At 37.5% G+C, this 20870-nt stretch overlaps 1 protein-coding gene and 1 long non-coding RNA gene across 2 annotated transcripts in view; one reads left to right on the top strand and one right to left on the bottom strand.

Annotated features, from left to right (window-relative positions):
• LOC102483936 (autism susceptibility gene 2 protein-like) overlaps positions 1 to 20870 on the bottom strand; it is a 624364-nt gene that overhangs the window by 193193 nt on the left and 410301 nt on the right. The window lies entirely within an intron of this gene.
• On the top strand, positions 6027 to 10537 carry LOC102470453 (uncharacterized). The gene is made up of 4 exons (XR_335507.1): positions 6027 to 6105; positions 6692 to 6795; positions 9605 to 9772; positions 10093 to 10537. It is a non-coding gene; the product is annotated as an uncharacterized LOC102470453 (long non-coding RNA).

The following is a 20870-nucleotide window of genomic DNA, read 5'->3' as shown; positions in this document are numbered from 1 at the left end:
CTGGACCCTGTGGCTTAAAACTCACGCCGGGCGTGTGTGCATGCGTTCCCAAGATCCCGAGAGGAGAATGGAGGAGAAGGGATTGCGGCGAGGCCATCCCCCCTGGGGGGTGCTTTCTTGCTTACTGTTTCTCTGTCTCTCTCTGCCTGTCTGGCGAGCACACGCACCCTATGGCAAAAACCTCTCCAAAAAAAAAAAGACTCCACATTAGTAGGATTTGTTCCTTTCCAGTTACATTACAGCACTTAAAATGTTACTTGTAGCTAACACAAACTAAAAATTTTACAAAAACAATGCACCATATGACACACAAAAAGAAGTAAAACCAACAACACATACTGAGGAGTTAGCTCATGCACTGATAGCATGAGCTATTCTCTCTGAAGAATACAAAACTAAACTATACACACACACACAGACACACACACACACACACACACAAATAATCCCAGTCAGAAATGTCTTGGCAGTCTGGCTGAAAAGACTAATGATACACAAAAAAAAAAGACTTATGACCTCCTATTATAAAACAACAAATCACAAAAGTGCAAATCAATACACCACACACAGAAACTGATGATCATCTAGAAAGCAGTTAGAGGGTTTAGAGGAAGACGAGAAAGTCCTCCTATGAAATGGTGACTTTATATAGCTGCTGATGATTTGGTTAAATGAAGGAATACAACATTCCAACCAAATACAAAATATCAGCACAAAGAAAAAAATAAGAAAACAGAAACTGTGCTTTTCTCCATCAATACTTATTACAATGATTAGGGGCCTACAGGTGGCATAATGGTTAAAGGCACCGGATTCCCATATGGCTCACCATGGTTCGAGTCCCGGACCTGGCAACTTGCTTTCTCATTTTCCCTTTCTCTCCCCCCTCCCTCTCTCTGGGAAAATTAAAAAAATAACAACAACAAAAGAATTAAATAAATAATTCTTAAAAAGAAAAGAATTACATTACACTGATCAACTTTGTTCATGTTCAACAAATCTTTGTATCAGATGCCTTTGAAAAATTACTGATTATAAAGTTTGATATTGTATCTTTTTACAAAATTATGTGTATATGTTTCTATACAACTTGATACATATACCTACTCTCTTTATGTGCAGAATTATACAGATAAACTGCAGCCAAGTTACTTTAACTGGTTTTGCAGTATGAATTCAGAATGATTATAATTATAGTTTCTCTTTAAAAAATGAAGTTTTGTTCTTTAATATTCATTGACTACTAGCTTGCTTCCCACACACAACACATTATTTACCCTACAGTGGCTTGGTACATCAATTATGGTAATAGTTTGTGAATAACAATCACATTATGGAAAAATGAGGCTGGTTACTTAGCTCTCCCTCTGGAAAATTGTCACAAACATATGTATCATCTGTCTCCACTTAGAGTGCAGCAATTGGTAATTATAGCTGTGTATATTTTTTTAAAGAAAGCAAAGAGGGAAAAAATCAACCTGAAATGCCATGTTACCAAATGTTCTTAGGCTGTTGTCTGAAATTATTTTGTTTGAACTCTAGTTAAAAAAAAAAAATACATTTTGACAAAAAAAGAAAAAAAAATCATCCCTAGTTGCATACTGGATATGGAGAAATAGACAACGCATCTCTAAAAAGATATAAACTATTAAACAATTCTGTCTTCATCCAGATCAGATTAGAAATGACTAAGGTTTGAGATGTGGGAAGCCTGACTACAGCAGCTATACTCTGGAACCACACATGTCTGAACTCAAATTCTCATCTTACATCCTCTTGCTCAGTTAAACCATTATTTACTGAGGGCCTACTATTAATACATAGTACACACAGTACTGGATACTAAGCAAACTAGATGAATGAGATAACATATTATTTCTCGAAAAAGTTATAAACATGTTCAATACAGTTTGGTACAAAATGTACATTTTTAAAAGTTTTAAAGTACGGAGAGAGTTCAAGCAGAGAAGTCTGTTGGCAGAGAAAAAAAAAAATAAAAAGAAGGTATAGATAGCTCTGAGCTACTGTGATAAAATAATACTGGAGTTCATGATCCAATGAAGAAGAATTCTAGGCAACAATGAGGTTCAAGATCTGCAGTAAGAATGGACTCTTAGAAGGAAATACATGTGAGGACCAGAAGGAAGAAAGCTAAAGACCTTAGAAGCTCGGTTTTTGACAGTCATCTACAAGGATATTGAAACTGTCTAGGCCACATATTACTGAGCTTCTTTGACTCCAACTTTGTAGTTAGCATTCACCTGTAATACAAGGAAAATAAAATACCCCCAAGAATAAAGAAAATTGAGTATGGTTATTCTATATAAAACGTGCATGCAAACAAATTTCCAAGAGCTCTTTAAACATTACCATTTTTGTAAACCACAAAAATAATGCGAGGGTCTAGAATTTCAGAGGCAATGTGAAAATATTAAGACAACTTATAATTAAGGAGAAACAAGTAAGTAGTTCCTTTGCATAGATAGAATGTGAAGACTTTCCGAGTAATCCAGGATAGCTCAGGTTTACACATCACAGAAGCATCCAGGATATAGATCCTCTCCAGATGCCAGTCTTCACAAAGCACACTCAATCTTCTCCTTCTCAATGCCAAAGAGAGGCAGCTACCCAAAAACAATCCAGTCACACTGCCCCTTTGTGAATTACCAACTATTTTTCCAGGAACTCCTTACAGAAGATTGAATCCAGTGACTTCCAAAGTGTGGGCCTCCAGACCTACAATATCAGCACTGCCTGAAACCTTGTTGTAAATGTAAATTCTAGGACCAGCAGATGGCATAATGGTTATATCGCTAGACTCCCACATGGCCGACCGTGGTTCGAGTGCATGTATGCCCAAAATTCAGAGAGGGAATAAGAAGAGAAGGGAATCTTGCATGGCCATTCCTGGGGGGGAGGGGGTGATTTCCCACTTTCTATCTCTCTAGCGAGCACACACTCCCTATAGCAAAAATCTCTCTCAACAAAACAAAAAGTAAATTTGAGGCCTTCCTCAGATATACTGAACAAGACATTTTGGAGGCAGGGCCCCACAATTTATCCAACAAGCCTATTAAGTGATTAGATTGCAACTGAAATTTGAGAATCACTGACCTAGTGCCATCTCTTGAAGAGTGATTAACAGGAAATGAGTCCAATAAGGTCACATAGTGACTTGATTTCAGAATCACTACCACTTCCAGGCTCCTAGCCCTTTATTTCTTCTCTATATAGCGCGTGCAGTCCTAATAAATCAATCTGCTCAGCTGTACGCTTTAGTTTTGCCCTTCTGCCCTACTATGCCCTAACTTGGCTCTGATTCTGGTGACCAGGACACTTCAGAGAGAAGCCAAATAGCCCACAGTTTATTACCATACAGTGGCACAAGAAAAAAAATACTTCTAGAAGAGATATCTACAGTGTTTCTCAGTAAAAGGCCACCAAGCAAATACTTTAAGTTTTGAAGACCATACTGTCTTTGCCACAATTATTCAACGATGCCATTACAGTTCAGAAGCAGTCACAGGAAATACATGAACAAGGGTCAGGTAGTAACATAATTAGATCCAGGTGGAAAAAGTCCTGAGTTCATGTCCCAGGATCTCCTTGAGCATACCACACATGTCTGCCCATGATCCAAACCAACTGAGACTGAGAGTGAATTGTGGCATAAGTACCTTGTTAGGGATGCTTGTTTCTGTCTCCCTCTGTCTTTTTAATCATAGAAGAAATAAATGGATAAATGTTTTTAAAGGGTGAGGGAAAAAATATGTTTTAAAAGGGGGGATAGCTCTGTTCTAAATAAAATTGTACTTAAAACAACAGACACGAGTTCAGGTTTAGCTGGTGGGCTATAGCTTGCCAATTCTTGCTATAGAAGACAGCGGGTAGGACCAGCAGATGGCATAATGGTTATGTCAGTAGACACCTTGTAGCTCACTGCAGTTCAAGTCCAGGACCTGGTGACTTAAAACTCATGCCAGCAGGGCCAGCAGGTGGCATGGTGGTTAAAGGCACTGGACTCCCATATGGCTGACCATGTTTTGTGTCCTGCTCCTCTGTCCCACTCTGGTCAAATTAAAATAAATAACGTTAAATAAAACAATTTTTAAAACCAAACAAAAAAACAAACAAAAAAAAAACCTTACACCAGGTACATGTGCATGTATACCCAAAATCCCAAGAAAAGAATTGAGAAGAGACCGTAGCATGGCCATCCTCCTGGGGGTGATTTCTCCCTTTCTATCTTTCCATCTTTCTCTATCTCTCAGTACCTTATAACAAAAACCTCTTTTAAAAATAAAAAGAAAGAAAGATGGCTGGCACACTAATAATCAGGAACATAGAAATTAAGTTCCTAATTTTTTTCTATAGTTATATTTTTGACTGACTTCTTATTGGATGTGATTATATAGTTGCTATTTGTACCCAGTGATGTGGTAGATAAAAGACTTATGAAAAGAATGGAAGCATCAACCTGCTGTTGCCTTGTGCTTGTATTATCTCATTCCAGTTTCTTTAAATAAATTTTTAGAAATCACTTGTCTTCTCTAAAAGTTAGTAATATAACCCATTAACAAGCTTTTTGGGCCATGCAAACTGGAGCATGTGTCACAACACTGGGAATAAAGGCTGAAGGAGTCTGTAGTTTTGTGAACTAAGCCTTCCTTCAGAAACGGTCACACCCTACAGAATGTACGGGTGATTATCTCACAGCCTAAGTGATGGTGTTATGTTGACTCAGACATTAAATATCAATAACATTTACCAGCTTCCTTAAAGACAGAAACACATTTAAATATATTTTTCCTTTGTTCTAGTACTCTGATGGATTATCCTAAAAACCTTTGGGGTCTGGGGGCAGATGGGGCACACATAATTCACCCTAGAGATCTCTCCTCTCTTTCAGTGTTTGAACTACAGATGACCTTGATTGTGTGGAATCAATTTATTAAGAAATCACTACTCTGTGTGTGTGTGTGTGTGTGTGTTTGTGTGTATAAACGGAATAGAATGAGAAAGGAAATATATATATATATAAGGCATGTAAAAAGAATACCACATTTAACAAAACTATTTCACTTTTATATGTGCATATACAAGCATAAGTATGCATGTGTGTTTGAACATATACCTGATTATGACAGTAACTCTATTTCTAACTATGTGAGTTGGGACAAAATGTTTTGGAAGTCATCATCTAAGTGGAGGAATTTAGAAAGACCCTGGGATGAGTAACCAGCACAATTAATAGGTCAAAATCCAGGTGGGGCAGGACAGTGGCATGGCAATAAAATGTGATGCTCTGTGAGGCTGATGCACATGGAAAGGTTCTTTTTGGGTTCTAATTCAGAGATCTCCCTGAGAGCACCAGAAATATGTGTGCCTGTGATTCAGAGATGGCTAAGGCTGGAGATAGTAGATCATGGTGCCAGGGTGCTATCTTGTTGTATATGTCTGGCCATCTCTAGCTAGATCATGATGCCAAGACCCTGTCAGGGTGCTCTCTTGTTGTATATGTCTTGCCATCTCTCTAGCTTATAGAAGAACTAAATAAATAAACTTTAAAAAAAAAAAAAAAGCCAAGTGAATGAAGGGAGACAAAGCAAAGCAACAGCTATGGTATATTGGAAAAGACACAAAGCTTAAATAAGACTTGCATCTGAATGCCAGTTCTATGCTTTCTAGATACACAATTAAGGAAAGACACAATCCAATCCCCAAGCCTCTGTTCTCTTTACCTAAAAAGTGAAGTGTTATTTTTAAATCATGTTTTCCCCCCAAAGTTTCGTGTTTAGAATCTGGTCTTAGTGGGTGATAACTGGATGTCCCCTAGAAATGTATGTGTTTGGACTTGATGTACTGATTGTATTGTAAAGGTACTAAGTGAAAATTTAATTCCTTCATGGTATCCCAGAGTGAGACTTTTGCCTGTGATGATGTCATTAAGGTGGGGCCTCTATGACTGAATGATAGCGGGTATAATACTAGCAGCAGAAATGAAGTCAAAACAGCAGAGAGAAAGTCACAAGGATACAAGTCACATTCTGCCCTACTACAGTTCTGCCTTCTACCATTTGTGATGCTTTTGGACTTTCCATAATTGTGAGTTATAAATTTCTATATCTTTATAATTTACCCAACCTCATGTATTTCTGTTACCAATATAACAATGGATGCACACATGAAGATAAAATAACCTATTTTATGATGTTTGCTATGGGATATCAAGAAGACACCAAGGGAATGTCAAGAACATGGTAGGTGTTGGAGGATTATTCCCTCTTAAAAGAGAATTAGAGAACCTTGTTGGAGAAGCTTAAACATGCAACAAAACAGACAGCAAAGATCAATGTAGGGGAAAGCACTATCCAGAGCATAAAGCATTCTAACCAGCAAACCCTCTTTATTAGCAGAAGAGATAGTGTTCTATAAAAGAACAAAGATGTTGAGAAACCTATTAACAGCACCCTCCCTCCCAATCACCCCTGAATACACATACCTGTCTTTGAGGCTACAGAAAATACAAGCAACAGAAACAAAAAAATGAACGGTGGGCAGGGGGTATAGGGGGGTGCTTTGCAATCTCCAGCATCCTATAGCACAAATTTCATTATTCATGGAAGCAACCTAAGTAATTTGTAAGGAACAGGAAAAGTGTATTTACTTGAAAATTCATATGTTGCTGCAGAACAAGTACAAACTGATCTGTCCAGGAGCTCCACTGACAAACTGTTTCACCATCATGATGGGATCTTATGATCAACCCACAAGATTCATTTGATTTATCCAAAGGTGAGATTAGCTTTAATGATCTTAAAATACTATACAGCAAACAGGAAACCCTTACTTGGTAAAAACTTAGAAACACAAGTGACAATAATGATTGAACTTGAATCATTTGATTTTTCTCATTTAGCTTAACATGTACAGGTTCTAGGCCTGGTTTGGCCACTAATCAGTTCTGTGATAGTGAGTAAAGCAAAACTCCTCTGAGTTTCTCTTTAGCGCAAACAAAATAATGAAGCTGTCCAAAAATAGCAATTCAACTAGCAGTCCTGTTTTGTTTGGCCAGTATATTACTTTTTGAAAATTGGTTTTGAGTATATAACTCAATACTGATAACTACAGTGACATTACTGTATACTGAAATTTAATAAGAAGGAAGATTAAGTACTCTCACCACAAGAAAAGTGGTAACCATGTGAGGTGATGGATATGTTAATTATTTTGAAAGTGGTGACACATATTTCACAATGTATATTTACATCAAATCATCAAGCAGTAAAGCTTAAGTACACATTTTTTAAGAGTTAATTTATTTCTTCTATGAAGATAGAAAGAAATGGGGGGGAGGATAAAAAGAATGACAGGCACCATCAACATTGGCTTCACATTGCAATGGACCCCTAGCCTCCGGCTATCAAGATCACCAGCATATAGGTCCACTTGGCATGTACAGGAAGACTCTAGGACATGAATCCAGTACTTTCCTATTAGGCTTCAGCATTGCAGAGTGTGCATTACCAATGTACCATCACAATATATGCAATTTTTATCAACTAGACTTCAGTAAAGTTAGGGAAAAATGGTTCTGACTGCCTTAAGAAATGACAAACACTCAGTAGTTTGCCATAGACCCCAATTCTCTCTATCACATTATATGCCATCTGCTTACAGTATAAAAGCATTTCCAGGGCTTCTAATCTAGTTCTAAAATTCTAATTTCATTAGAGAAAGAGGAAGGAGAAAGCAGCCACATTTACCTTTAAGAACTTTGATTTTGGGAACCAGCAGTTAACGTAATGGATATGTCGCTGCACTCCCATGTAATCGACCACAGTTTGCGTCCCAGACCCGGTGGCTTAAAACTCACGCCGGGCACGTGTGCGTGCATGCCCAAGATCCCGAGAGGAGAATAGAGGAGAAGGGATTGTGGCGTGACCATCCCCCTGGGGGGTGATTTCTCGCTTTCTGTCTCCATGTCTTTCTCTTTCTGTCTGGTGAGCGCACGCGCCCTATAGTGAAAAAACCTCTCAAAAAAAAAAAAAGAACTTTGATTTTAAGAACATTAGGGCTGGCCCTGTGGCCTACTGGTGAAAGAGAGCCATACCACCATAAGGCCTGCTGCAGTCTGAACTCCGGCCCTGGCAGTTTGAAGATACACCAGACATTTGTGTGTGCTTGTCCAAATCCCAAGAGGAGAAGGGATTGCATGTGACCACACACTATTTGGGGAATGCTCCTCACCCCCCCCCAACTTTCTCTCTCCCTCTTTTGTCTATGGCAAGTGCACACAACTTCTGACAAAAATAGCAACAACATGCTTAATTGTACTTAAAGATTTGCCAAAAATCAGAAGATATTAGGAATCTCTGAAACAGCTATCAGAAGAAAAACAACAACATGTAACAGATGCTGAACCAGTAATACATTATTGAGACACGGTGTCCTGGGTGGTAGCAGCCCAACGATAAAAAAAGCCTGTGACATATATGTAGAAAACTAGAGACTGGCCAGCTCATGACTCCAAAGTAGGAATTCACCAAATTCCTATTTCGGGGGCAAGTTGTTAGGAGATCTTATATTTCTTTATTATGGCCTCTCCTTAGCATCTGACCTTAAAGTTAAGTACTCAGGAAAGCTAGCAGAATGGAGAACAAGATGACATTTCTATGAAAGAAGTTTTCTTACTAAAAAGAAATTCTAATAACTTATACACACAAACACTGCCTGCAGTTTCTACCACAGGCTGGCTAACCTTCCACTGAATAGGAAGTGAACATAAGGTTAGGTCTCCCCAGATGTTGGAAAGCATTCCAGCTGCCAAATACAACCTGTTTGCAATTTTCTACTCAACTACCAGAATGAAAATGCAAACCTTCAGAAAAACAAGCCCTTAAACTTCTTCCTGACTGCTGTTAGTGGTTTTTTTAATCTTTTAAGCTCTTGGGCTTAATACAGCAGCTGCCATCAAGAGTACTTATTGTTGCTGAGGATAAGAGGAAAGAAAAAAAAAATCATACTAAATTCAGAAACATAGATTTCCATTCTGCAAAATCTAGGCTAAAATGTGGAGGTGGAGGGGTAGAATAGGAACAATATTAATGGGCATCAGATGTGCCTAGTGTCCTTACGAAATTACTCTTAACTTCCCACCCCATCACTCTCCAGGTCCAACCCTAAGGACCACACTTTTGGGACAAGATCTCATAGCAGAGTTCTTATCAAACAACTTTGACAAAGGCTTAGTGTGAATAAAACGCATGAATTCTAGAAAGTGTCACTGATTTAGGAGAGGAAAGAGGGAAATGTAAAATGTCAATGCTCTCAAGTATCAGAGCTACATAACTCAAGAACAGGAAGGAAGATTTAACTATTATCTAATGTAGTGATCCTCAAATTTGATCAGCAAAGCACTCATGATAACAGAAAAGAATGAATATAGAGCATGAGCTCTCTCTACATACTCTGCTATATACACTTCATTTTTTTCCAGTTATGGTGTTAATTTCTTTAACATTATATGGAGATATACAAATTCTTTTTAAGTTATCAGTATTTTTGCTTAAGTATAAAATTATTGTTTGGTCAAAAATTTCAGGTTAAATAGGTATGAAAAGAAGACAAGAAGAGATGCTTACTGTGTTTGTATTGTGATTTCATAAAGCTCCTTCTACAATGCCACATTTTCCAAAACACACACAACAGGAACTTTGATCTAGTTCAATGCTACAATTTTGTTGACTAGGAAAAATAAAGACCCAGAGAGGTAAGAACTTATGCCCATCCTAGTTCATTACAATATACTTTTCACTAACTTACAATGCTCTGCTGTATTTAAGCTTTATGTAAGAGGTATTTGGTTGGTACAAAAGTAATTGCAGTTTGGCATTGTTGAAATCTGCTATTTGATAGTGGATACATTCTTAAACAAATGTGGTTATGCTATTCATTATTTTAAAGTGCGTTTCTCACCTTTTCTTTTTTTGCTAATGACTTATTACTTGCTGGTTATTTTATATGTATTATTTTAGACTATGGAAATGATGTTATACTAAAAGCAAATGTAAATGATTTTTCTCATTCGAGTTTAAAAAGAGTTGTGAAGCAGCAGAGACAACTTGCAACATCAATGCATTTTGGCCCAGGGACTTCAAACAAACGTACAGTGTGGTGGTGGTTCAAGAAGTTTTGCAAAACAGGTAAGAACCTTGAAGATGAGGAGCACTGTAATGACTTGCCATCAGAAGTGACCAACTGAGAACAATCATCAAAGTTGATCCTCTTAAAACTACATGAGAAGTTGCCAAAGAACCCAATGTTGACCACTCAAACGTCAGTGAGCATTTGAAGCAAATTGGAAAGGTAAAAAAGTTCAATGAGTAGGTGCCTCATGAGCTGACCATAAATTTAAAAAGTTAAAAAAAAAACATTTTTAAGTGTCATCTTCACTTATTCTACGCAACAACAAACCACACTTTTCATTTGGACTGTAACATGATAAAAAGTGAACTTTAAAGTATAGAGGTTAAAGTTTTGGATTCCCACGTGGCTTCCCACATGGTTTGAGTCCTGGACCTGGCAGCTTGAAAAATCACTCTGGGTAGGTAGGTATGTGTGTGTGCCCAAAATCCCAAGAGGAGCATGGAGGAAAAGGGATTATAGTATGGCCATCCTGTAAAGGGAGTGATTTCTCACTCCCCACCCCCTTCTCTGTTTCTCTCCAATGAGCACACGCACCTATGGTGGATGGTGGGGGTGGGGGGAAGCAGTGGATTTCATAGGACAACCAGCAACCACCAGCTAGTAATTGGGGAAAAAAAATAAATAAACCACTACAAAGCACTTTTCAAAGCCAAAATCATACCAAAAAAAGACCATGGTCACTGTTTGGTGGGGTCTGATCCACTACAGCTTTCTGAATCCCAAGAAAACAATTACATTTGAGAAATAAGCTCAGCAGATCGATGAGGTGCACTGAAAACTGCAACATGTGTAGCTGGCATTGGTCAACAGAAAGGGTCTGATTCTTCACAGCAATGACTGACGGCATGTCACACAACCAACACTTACCCACCTGACCTGTCGCTAACCAACTACCACTTCTTCAAACACCTTGACAACTTTTTGCAGGGAAAACACTTCTACAACCAGCAAGATGCAAACGATGTTTTCCAAGAGCTGGTCAAATCCTGATACACAGATTCTTATACTACAGGAATAAAAAACCTTATCTCCTGTTGGCAAAAATGTGTTGATTGTAATGGTCTCTATTTTGATTAATAAAGATGTGTCTGAGCCTGGTTATATTTCACAGTCCAAAACACAATTGTTTTTGTCCCACCTATTAAGTGAAAAAGCTTACTGCTGCTCTCTCCTCAAAAATTAATTCCTTCCCCCCAAATTGCCCAAACCTTGCTGATGTATGAGGGAGATACCCAGTATACCTGCTGATACCAATGAACTATCTGCATTTAGAATCAAATTAACATCTTAATAATATAGTGGGTACCCAGCATCTATTACTTTCACTTGGTTTCTTAGTATCATTTTTTTTATCTTTACACGGAGAAGTATGGGTAGCACAAAGTTATTTAACAAAGTAAACACTGCAAATATAAGCTTGCACTTTCACACTTTCTTTAACAGTTTTGGGAATTAGAAAAACATAAATGTTATCCCTTGAGGGAAAAATAAAAGCTTTATCCTTAGAAGAAACTGCCATAAGAAGAAACAATGTGCAAACAATGTAGAAATTAAGAACCTGGATACTTTTTGTTTGGATAAATCTAATAAAAACACAAAATTTAAAGTAACTAAAATAATCTTTTTGTCCTTCTTTCTAAATAAAATCCAAAATCTTTAAAAACAGTTTTCTATATTAGGAGGAAAAGTCTTCAAATACACTTGGCACATAAATAACTGAAGTTTATCATATTTTTCCTATCCCTTTATCTTATAGATCATTGTCTAATGATATCAGTAATGAACTTCCATTAAAGGGAAAAATCAGGCAGAAAGTATACTTCTCAGTGTAAATCCCAGAACAACAATGAAAACTCAGCTACCATCTTGGAATCGCCTCTTTAGTTGCAACTCCCCAGAGTCATTTTTAAAAGCATAAAAACATTCATTAGCCTACAGGGTGTTTCTCAAAAAGTTCTAGTCAATTCAATATATGGCTTTATGGAGTCCTCCAAAAAACCAAATGCAAAACAGATGACTACTATATATTCCCTACACTATCAGAGAAACTAACTGTATTTACTCTAACCTCAATGGTTCCAGATATTTTGACAAGTTAAATCAGCTCTATTTGGCTCTGCAATTTCAGAGCAAAAACTGCTGAAATTAAAATATAATCCTGATCAGAAGGCAAAGAATTCAGAAACTACAATCTTTCCTGTTCTCTAAAGACTAAAAAATACAATGCTACTCTAGAAACACAAAGGTCTAAAAACTCAAGAACATTCATGTGGTATGCTCAGCAGCTAACTTAGCTCAATTGAGAAATACTTTAAGTTAATACTACGGGCATTCTCAAAATCTAGAAGTTCTAGAATATGCCCCTAATTCACACCAAATCTAAGAAGCTCTTGGAAGTTGGGTATTTAATGAAGAGACAGGTAGCTGGATGGGTATCCAGATGATCAGATCTCCTAATTAACTAAAAACTATTGGTTAGCAAATTTAGGGTTCCACTTTAAAGAAGTCCCATTGGCAATTTTGTACTACTGCTTTGGCTAAGCTGAGGTAAATATAACTGAAATAATACTGAAATCTGCACTACTGTATAGACACTGATTACTGTTAAAGTGAGAAAATTTCTTCCTTGCAAATTTACTACCATACTCATACCTATATAATTCTCAAAATCTGCCCTTTGTAAACTGGGATTTGTGCTAACTATGTAATACAAAATCTGTGTAGAGATTTCTTTTTTTTTTTTTTTTTGAGAGAGAGGTTTCTGCTGTAGGATGCGTGTGCTCACCAGAGAGACAGAAAGTGAGAAATCACCCCCCAGAAGGGATGATCATGCTTTGCAATCCCTTCTCCTCCATTCTCCTCTCAGAATTTTGGGCATGCACATCCATGTGCCTGGTGTAAATTTTAAGCCACCAGGCCCGAGACTTGAACCATGTTCGAGTATGTAGGAGTCCAGCAACTTAACTATCATACCATCTGCTTTGATATCATTTGGCCTTCACTTAGAACACAGAATCAGAAGTCACGAGTCAGTGCTTGATTATAAAGTAGTCAGAGAAGTTACTATAAATATGCTTATGTTGTTCAGGAATGAAATTAGAATAAAAGTTTATTCAACCAAAATAAAAATATGCCCAAAATGATCACAGAGAACTCATAGAATTCTTTATGAGAAGTAACAACCCATTTCCTCTCAATATATTATTACATACCACAAATCTACCAATATATACTTTTTCCATTTTAAAGATAAGAAAACTACATTGAAAACAACTAAGTATCCTGACACCAAAGTCATATACTCAGAATGTAGTTACACTGAGATTGGATTTCAAAGTCCATGTTCTTTCCACTTGCTCATGCTACTTCTTTTTTAACTAATAAATATATATATATATAACTGTTTACTTTATTCATGAGAGTGTATACTCACACAAGTGGTTGTGGTGGTGCTTGCCCTTAAGGAGTTCTGCGCACACAGCAATCCCCTTTCCTCAGCCTTCCAGCTCTTCACAACTTTGGTTGTGTGTGCACTGGCATAGTTGCACATTAACAGGGTTTCCAACACTGCAGCTCAGTAGGCTACAGCCTATGTCACTGAGGTTGGACCTCAACAATACTCTTAACAGGATATATATGTAAAATGTGGCTTTCAAAACCTGTTTTTCTGAGCACCATGATATATAGCACTACTTATAAAATATGGTACAGAAACTTTGTGCCACATTTAAAAAAACTATATAGGCAACTAGCTCACAGTTTTGTTTTATTGGTATAATAGTATCATTGGCGTGTTTTCAAGACAAAAATAATATGTGTTTTAAGCAATATTTAGGAAAAATTAGACCCAATTATGTTTTCAACTGATTTTTTAATATAAGTAGCAGTCATTAATTCCCAGCCTGAGAAACTGAGGGTCTCAATAAATGCCTAGTATTGCAATGACCTTCATGAAGCACCTGAAGTGCATACCAGAAGTAAATATCATAATTACATTAAAACATTTACCAAGTACCTAATTCAATTGAACACACATACATTAATCATCTACTCTGCATCAAGCATCAAGTATGTTCCTAGCAATACAAACAAGGCTAATAATTGAACCAGACAACTTGCTTCTAAAGTAGCCCAAAGAGTGGGACAACAGGTGGTGTGGAGGTTAAGGATCCCACATGGCCAGCTTCAATGGTTCAAGTCCTGAAACCACTGGCTTGAAAATCATGCCAGGTATGTGTGAGTGTGTGCCCAAAATCCTGAGAAGAATGAAGAGAAGAGACCATGGGTGGTCATCTTCCCAAGGGGGGTGTGATTTCTCCCTCCTGTACTCCACTTCTCTGGTGAATGCATATGCCCTAAAACAAAACAACAACAACAAAAGTCCCAAGTGTAGGCAGGAAAATCCTCAGAGTTGAGACTACAGCAAAGGCTGTAACAAGGTGCTGCAGGGGCATTTAGAAGACTAGCATGAGGGAAGACTCACAGTGAATGTGACACTTCACTCCAGTGTAAAAGAAAAATACCAAATTTCCCGACAGCACCGTAAGCTATTAAATGTTTCTAAACACAATCAAATCTGGGTTTAGAATATATACTTGGTGATGATTTGAATTGGAAGGTAGAAAAATTAAAATAAACCTTTTTATATAGTTTGGTGGGCAAAGCCTATTGTATAGTGGTTAGAAGTGATGCCTTTGGGGATCAGCAGTTGGTGTAGTGGTTATGTCGCTGGACTCCCATGTAGTCGACTGTGGTTCAAGTCTCAGACTCAATGGTTTAAGCTCACACCGGGCACATGTGCATGCATGCCCAAGATCCCGAGAGAAGAATGGAGAAAAAGGGACTATGGCGTGACTATTTTCTCTAGGGGTGATTTCTGGCTTTCTGTCTCTGTCCTTCTGTTGAGTGCATGCACCCTATAGCAGAAACTTCTCAAAAAAAAAAAAAAAAAAAAAAGGCGATGCCTTTGATAATTGCTAGCTCTATGACCAGATGTAAGCGGTTTTTAACTTCTCTAAGTCTCACTCATCTGATCTATAAAAATGTGGACAGGGTAGAACAGTGGCACAGCAGTAAAATACAACAGTCTGCAAGGACACCCCATGTGGAAGGTTCTGGATTTAAGCAGGAAGAACTCCCTCAATGGGCCAGACACATGTGTGCTTATAGACTGGGGCTGGATCATAGTATTGGAACACTGTTGGGGTGACTTCTCTATTTCTCTCTCTCTGCTCTGTCTCACTCATGGAAGAAATAAATGAGTAACTTAAAAGAAACATGCACAGAGACCAGCAATTGGTGTAATGGCTATGTCACTGGACTCCCATGTAGTCAACCACGGTTCGAGTCCCCGACCCGGTAGCTTAAACTCATGCCAGGCACATGTACGTGCATGCCCAAGATCCAGAGAGGAGAACGGAGGAGAAGGGATGACCATCCTCCCCGGGGGGTGATTTCTCGTTTTCTTTCTCTCTGTGTCTTTCTGGCGAGAGATTTTTCCTATAGCAAAAATCTCTCAAAAAAAAAAAAAAAAAAAAGAAGGAAAGAAAGAAAAGAAAAGAAACAAAACAGCATCTGATGGGATGATTATAGAATTAAGACAATTCATGAAATCATCTGTGTCTTGGCACAAAAATGTGACCTGATAAGTACTCGGCATATCTTGTTAGTGTTGAGGCATGAGGCAACAGGGAAACAATTCCGCAGGCATTTCCACTCGTCTTTACATATGTTATATTATACACATTATGTATACCACTAGGTTATATATATCCTGTTTATCATTTGATTGGTGATGCTCTGATGGTAGATAAATCCAAATTGCAATAAGGTTATATTACTGGTAAAAAGATAAAATCAACAAATAATAAAAGATTTCCATTTACTTTCCTTTTCAAATGACATCATCTGACTTAACTATACTACAGTAGTTCATTTTCCTGAGTCTCAATTTCCTTGTTTTTAATGGAAATCACAGCACAGAATATCTAAAAGATGTTAGGATAACAGAGAGCATGGATGAAATGCCTAGCCCTTTATAAGAGATAGAACATAATAATCTTGTTCTGTCCCTTTCCTATTTGTCAAAATGTTTGTGTGATTAATGAGGTTTTTCGAGGAACCTTTTAAATGCGCCAATACTACTAAACCTGGAATATTTTAAACTTATCTGCTTATGTTATGTAAGTACATTTTCTACTTGCTTAATTATAAATAATAATAAAATTCTAAGTATTTGAAAAAATATCTTTGATCCATAGGCCTTAGTATAAACTGTTTTCAGGATGTTTGCTAACAGGATAGATAAAGGAGTTAAAGAGTATCTTTTGAATAATGCTATCTGATAGAGTGGGACTGAATAACTTGCAGTTCACTCTGAGAAGTTATGTGGAATTATTCTGGTGGAAGCTTGCTTGAGTGGCTACCACTCTATTTGCTTATCCACTTCTTATCTACTTGACTACTCAAGGGATAAAGATTAGCAGCTGAGCTACTGCTGGCCACTATTAAAAGATACCCTTTATAATGTAATTACAGTCTATAACTATTTTATTTATACAGAACTCCCTAAGAACTATACCACATACTTGCTTTGATTTGTATGTAGATATGAGACTTGAAGAAAGAGTATCAGAGTGAAACTTGAAATTCTGAAGCACTTTTGAAACAAACTATGTAAAATGGAAAGCTATGAAGAAAAGTGCCACTCTCAAGCTGTGGTAATTTAATCTTTTTGACACTTGGTTTCCTCAACTATAAAAAAGGAGAATAACTACCTGTCTTAGATCAATGAGATAATCCAAACACAGTGGTTAGTACAGGACCCAACCCAATTACACTACCCAGTACATTATTATATGTTTACCTTAAGCTATTATAATATGTTTACCTTATGGGTCAAGGCAACAAGCTCTGAAACCTTATAGGATAAATTTTATCTTTAAAACAGCAAGCTCCGGAAGTTTCAACTGTAACATCTTGTTTCCTAGCTTCAAATAGAAACTTTGCATATTAAATAATATTTTCTTAATGAGTTAAAAAATTGTATCTGTTCAGAATTTACTTTTGTATTATAGTATCTTAAACAAGTAGAAATTCAGAAATACTACATTTAATGTTTGAGTTCCATGGTAATTCCACAGCCAATGAAATAGAAATCAATGCTTTAAGATAATCACTTCGTCCTTTAGCCAACAATCTACTTCAGAATTTTACTTGACATTTAGTAATCAACTCAAATTTTAAAATCTCAAATCCTTACACTAATGCAATCAGTGGCTTTTCTTGTCAAGATGCCCACATGTAATAGACATAACTACTTACACCAAAAAAAAGTTACACTATACTATTGGGTTCACACTGTATTCTGATGATATACAATACAATTAGCATGAAGGTGGTAAAATGGAAAAAAAGGGAAAAAAATTAAAGATACCTACACATGAGCTCAATAGTTGCCCATTGGAAAAATGTAATGTTTTAGGAGGCTGATCCACATGGGAAGGTTACTGGTTCACACCTGGAAACCTTCCTGAATATGCATGGCATATGTGTGCCAATGATGTAGGCTGGCTAAAACTGGGGGTAAATTATGGTGTTAAGACTCTGTTGGGGTTACTCTATCTTTCCCTCTCATGGAATAAGTAAACAAATTTTTAAAAAGAGATGACCACACGTAAAATGTGAACTTTCTGTCTAGTGTCACTTAAGGCCGCAGCAATTTCCTGTGTAAAGTGAGTAAACACTGAATTGTCAAAGCCCTGTTTCCCTTGAAACCTTGTAGACAACCTAACTACACCACAGCTTGATACAGGTGTCAATGCACAGGTTCAGAGTGAGGATCAACACTAGATTAGCCGACATCTGTGTAAGCTTCAATGGCTCCCTCTTTCAATCCCTTCAAGCCCAGCATTTACAGTTCTGTGCAGAGCATCTGTAATGGCAACGAACACGGCCAGGTGACACTTTAACAGTTCTGACTATTGAGAAAAGCAGTGAGAATTCTAGTATCTGACAAGTGTCCGTCCAGAATCATCAATAGGTTGAGGATCAACACGAGAGAATCAACACGAGAGAACTAGCATACAGATAAGTCTACTCAATAAGGCTGCTTTCTTGCTTTGTAAGATAAGAGGGGCTACTAATAATTCATGTTAGAAGTCTGTCCAAACTAGGTGAAAAGAAACAATAAAAGACTATTATTTCTTCTTACAGGCAAGATGTCATTATGAAATTTAGATACTTTCTTATTCAGTTGTAAAAACATGTGTCCATCAAGTAAAGGATGGATAAACAAAATGTAGTATTATCCATAAAGTGAAGTATAATTTGTCAACAAAAAAGAATGAAATTTTCTGGATGAATACTCCATGAAATATATATGCATGTGAGTGCATACAGGTATGTACACACAAACCACATCACATTTTCTTTATCCATACATCTATCAACAGACATTTAGGTTGTTTCTATGTCTTGGCTATTATAAATAATGCTGCAATGAACGTGGAAGTGCAGGTATCTCTTCAAGATACTGACTGGATTTTCTCTATATGCCCACAGTGGGATTGCTGTAACATACAATAGTTCTATATTTAATTTTTTGAGGAACATCCATATGAATTTCCATAATATTGTACCAATTTATATTCCCACTAACAATGTACAAAGGTGTCCTTTCCTCTATAACCTTGGAAATCCTGCATTTGCAGCAACATGAATGACCCTTGAAGGCATTATGCTAAGTGAAATAAGCCAGACACACACACACACACACACACACACACACAAATAGGACACAATCTCATTTATATGTGGAAATTTAAAAAAGCAAACTCAAACAGAATAAAATAAGTTTTCTGGGACAGCTCTATGGTCTAATGATTAAGGGAACTGGATCTCACATAGCTCAATATACAGTGTGGATCCCTCCCCCCCCATGGTTTGAGTAACACACTGGGCACATGTGTATGCATGTCCAAAACTTCAACAGGATGGAGAAATGGAGAAAAAAGGATTGCTGTGTGACCACACCCCAGTGGGGAGGAAGGTATTTTCTCCCTCTCTATCTTGCTCTGATGAGTATACCTGCTCTATTGCAAATAAAAACAAAACAGTGGTTTTCAGGGGTCAGAAGGTGGGAAAATGGTGAGATATTGGTCAAAAAGTTACAAACCTTCTGCTTCAGATGAATAAATTTTGGGAGACCTAATGTGCAGCATGGTGACTTTTGTTAATAACACTGAACTGTCTACTTAAAATTTGCTTTAGATCTTAAGTGCTCTCACTACACAAAACAAGGTAAACTCTGTGATTCCGCTGGTCATTTCACAATACATTCATATGTCTAATCATCACCTGTATACCTTAAATATATACAATTTTTGTCAACTGTAACTCATTAAAACTGAAGGAAGAAGGAATGAACTACTGATACATGGTACAACATGGATTAATCTCTTTTTTTTTTTTTCAGAGAGATTTTTGCTATAGGGTACAGATGCTCAATGAAGAGACAGAGAGACAGAAAGCAAAAAATCACCCCCAAGGAGGGATGGTCAGTCACACTGCAATCCCTTCTCCTTTACTCTTCTCTCAGGATTTTGTCATGCACACACACATGCACAGCGTGAGTTTTAATTCACTGGGTCCAGGACTTGAACTGTGGTCATCTATGTGGAAGTCCAGCAATGTAACCATTATGCCATCTGCTGGTCCCTTGGATGAATCTTTAAAACCTTAAGTAAAAGAAGAAAAAGAAAAGAGATAAATATTGCCTGATTCCATATATATGAAATGTCCAGAGAAGGCAAATCCACACAGACAAAACATAGATAAGCAGTTCCCCAGAGGTAGGGGAATTAGGGAAAAAATGAGAAGTGACTGCTTACGGTTTCAGGGTTTCTTTTCTTTTGGAGAGGTTTTTGCTATAGGGCACGTGTGCTCACCAGAAAGAGAAAGATAGAGAGACAGAAAGCAAGAAATCACACACAAAAACACCCCCAGGGGGGATGGCCATGCCGCAATCCCTTCTCCTCCATTCTCCTCTCGTGATCTTGGGCACACATGTACACACACCTGGGGTGAGTTTAAGCCATTCGGTCCAGGACTTGAACTGCGGTCAACTACATGGGAGTCCAGTGACATAGCCATTACGCCAACTGCTGTTCCCTCAGGGTTTCTTATTATAGAAAGCTGAGGGCAACAGTTCAAGCTCATATATTCAGTTTCCATGGTCTCTCTATTAAAGAACCATTATGAAAGACATTATTTTTTCACATACTGGAGTCTGGTTTTTGTATGCATAATTTCAGTAAACAACCAGTCTTTGTTTTGACTATCTGGGCCCTTATTTTCATCTATAAAATTTGATGAGCTACAGACTCCTTTATACCTTAGAATGAGCTACTTATCTACTCCAACAAAAATCAAATAAATAAAAATGGCTATGTAACACTTTAGCATCTTCATTGATACACTCATTTCGACTAATGATTCATATCTTCCTCCTTAGTGAGTATCACCATTCCTTTCTAAAACTTGTCTCAAAATAATATGCGTCGAGAACCAGCAGTTAGCGTAATGGTTATGTCGCTGGATTCCCACGTAGTCGACCACGGTTCGCATCCTGGACCCGGTGGCTTAGAACTCACACCGGGCAC

Source organism: Tupaia chinensis, unplaced genomic scaffold, assembly GCF_000334495.1.
Source record: "Tupaia chinensis unplaced genomic scaffold, TupChi_1.0 Scaffold000429_1, whole genome shotgun sequence".
In the NCBI taxonomy this organism is placed as follows: Eukaryota; Metazoa; Chordata; class Mammalia; order Scandentia; family Tupaiidae; genus Tupaia; species Tupaia belangeri.
Note: the sequence above shows the minus strand (reverse complement) of the source record. Positions and strands in the feature narration are given on the sequence as shown.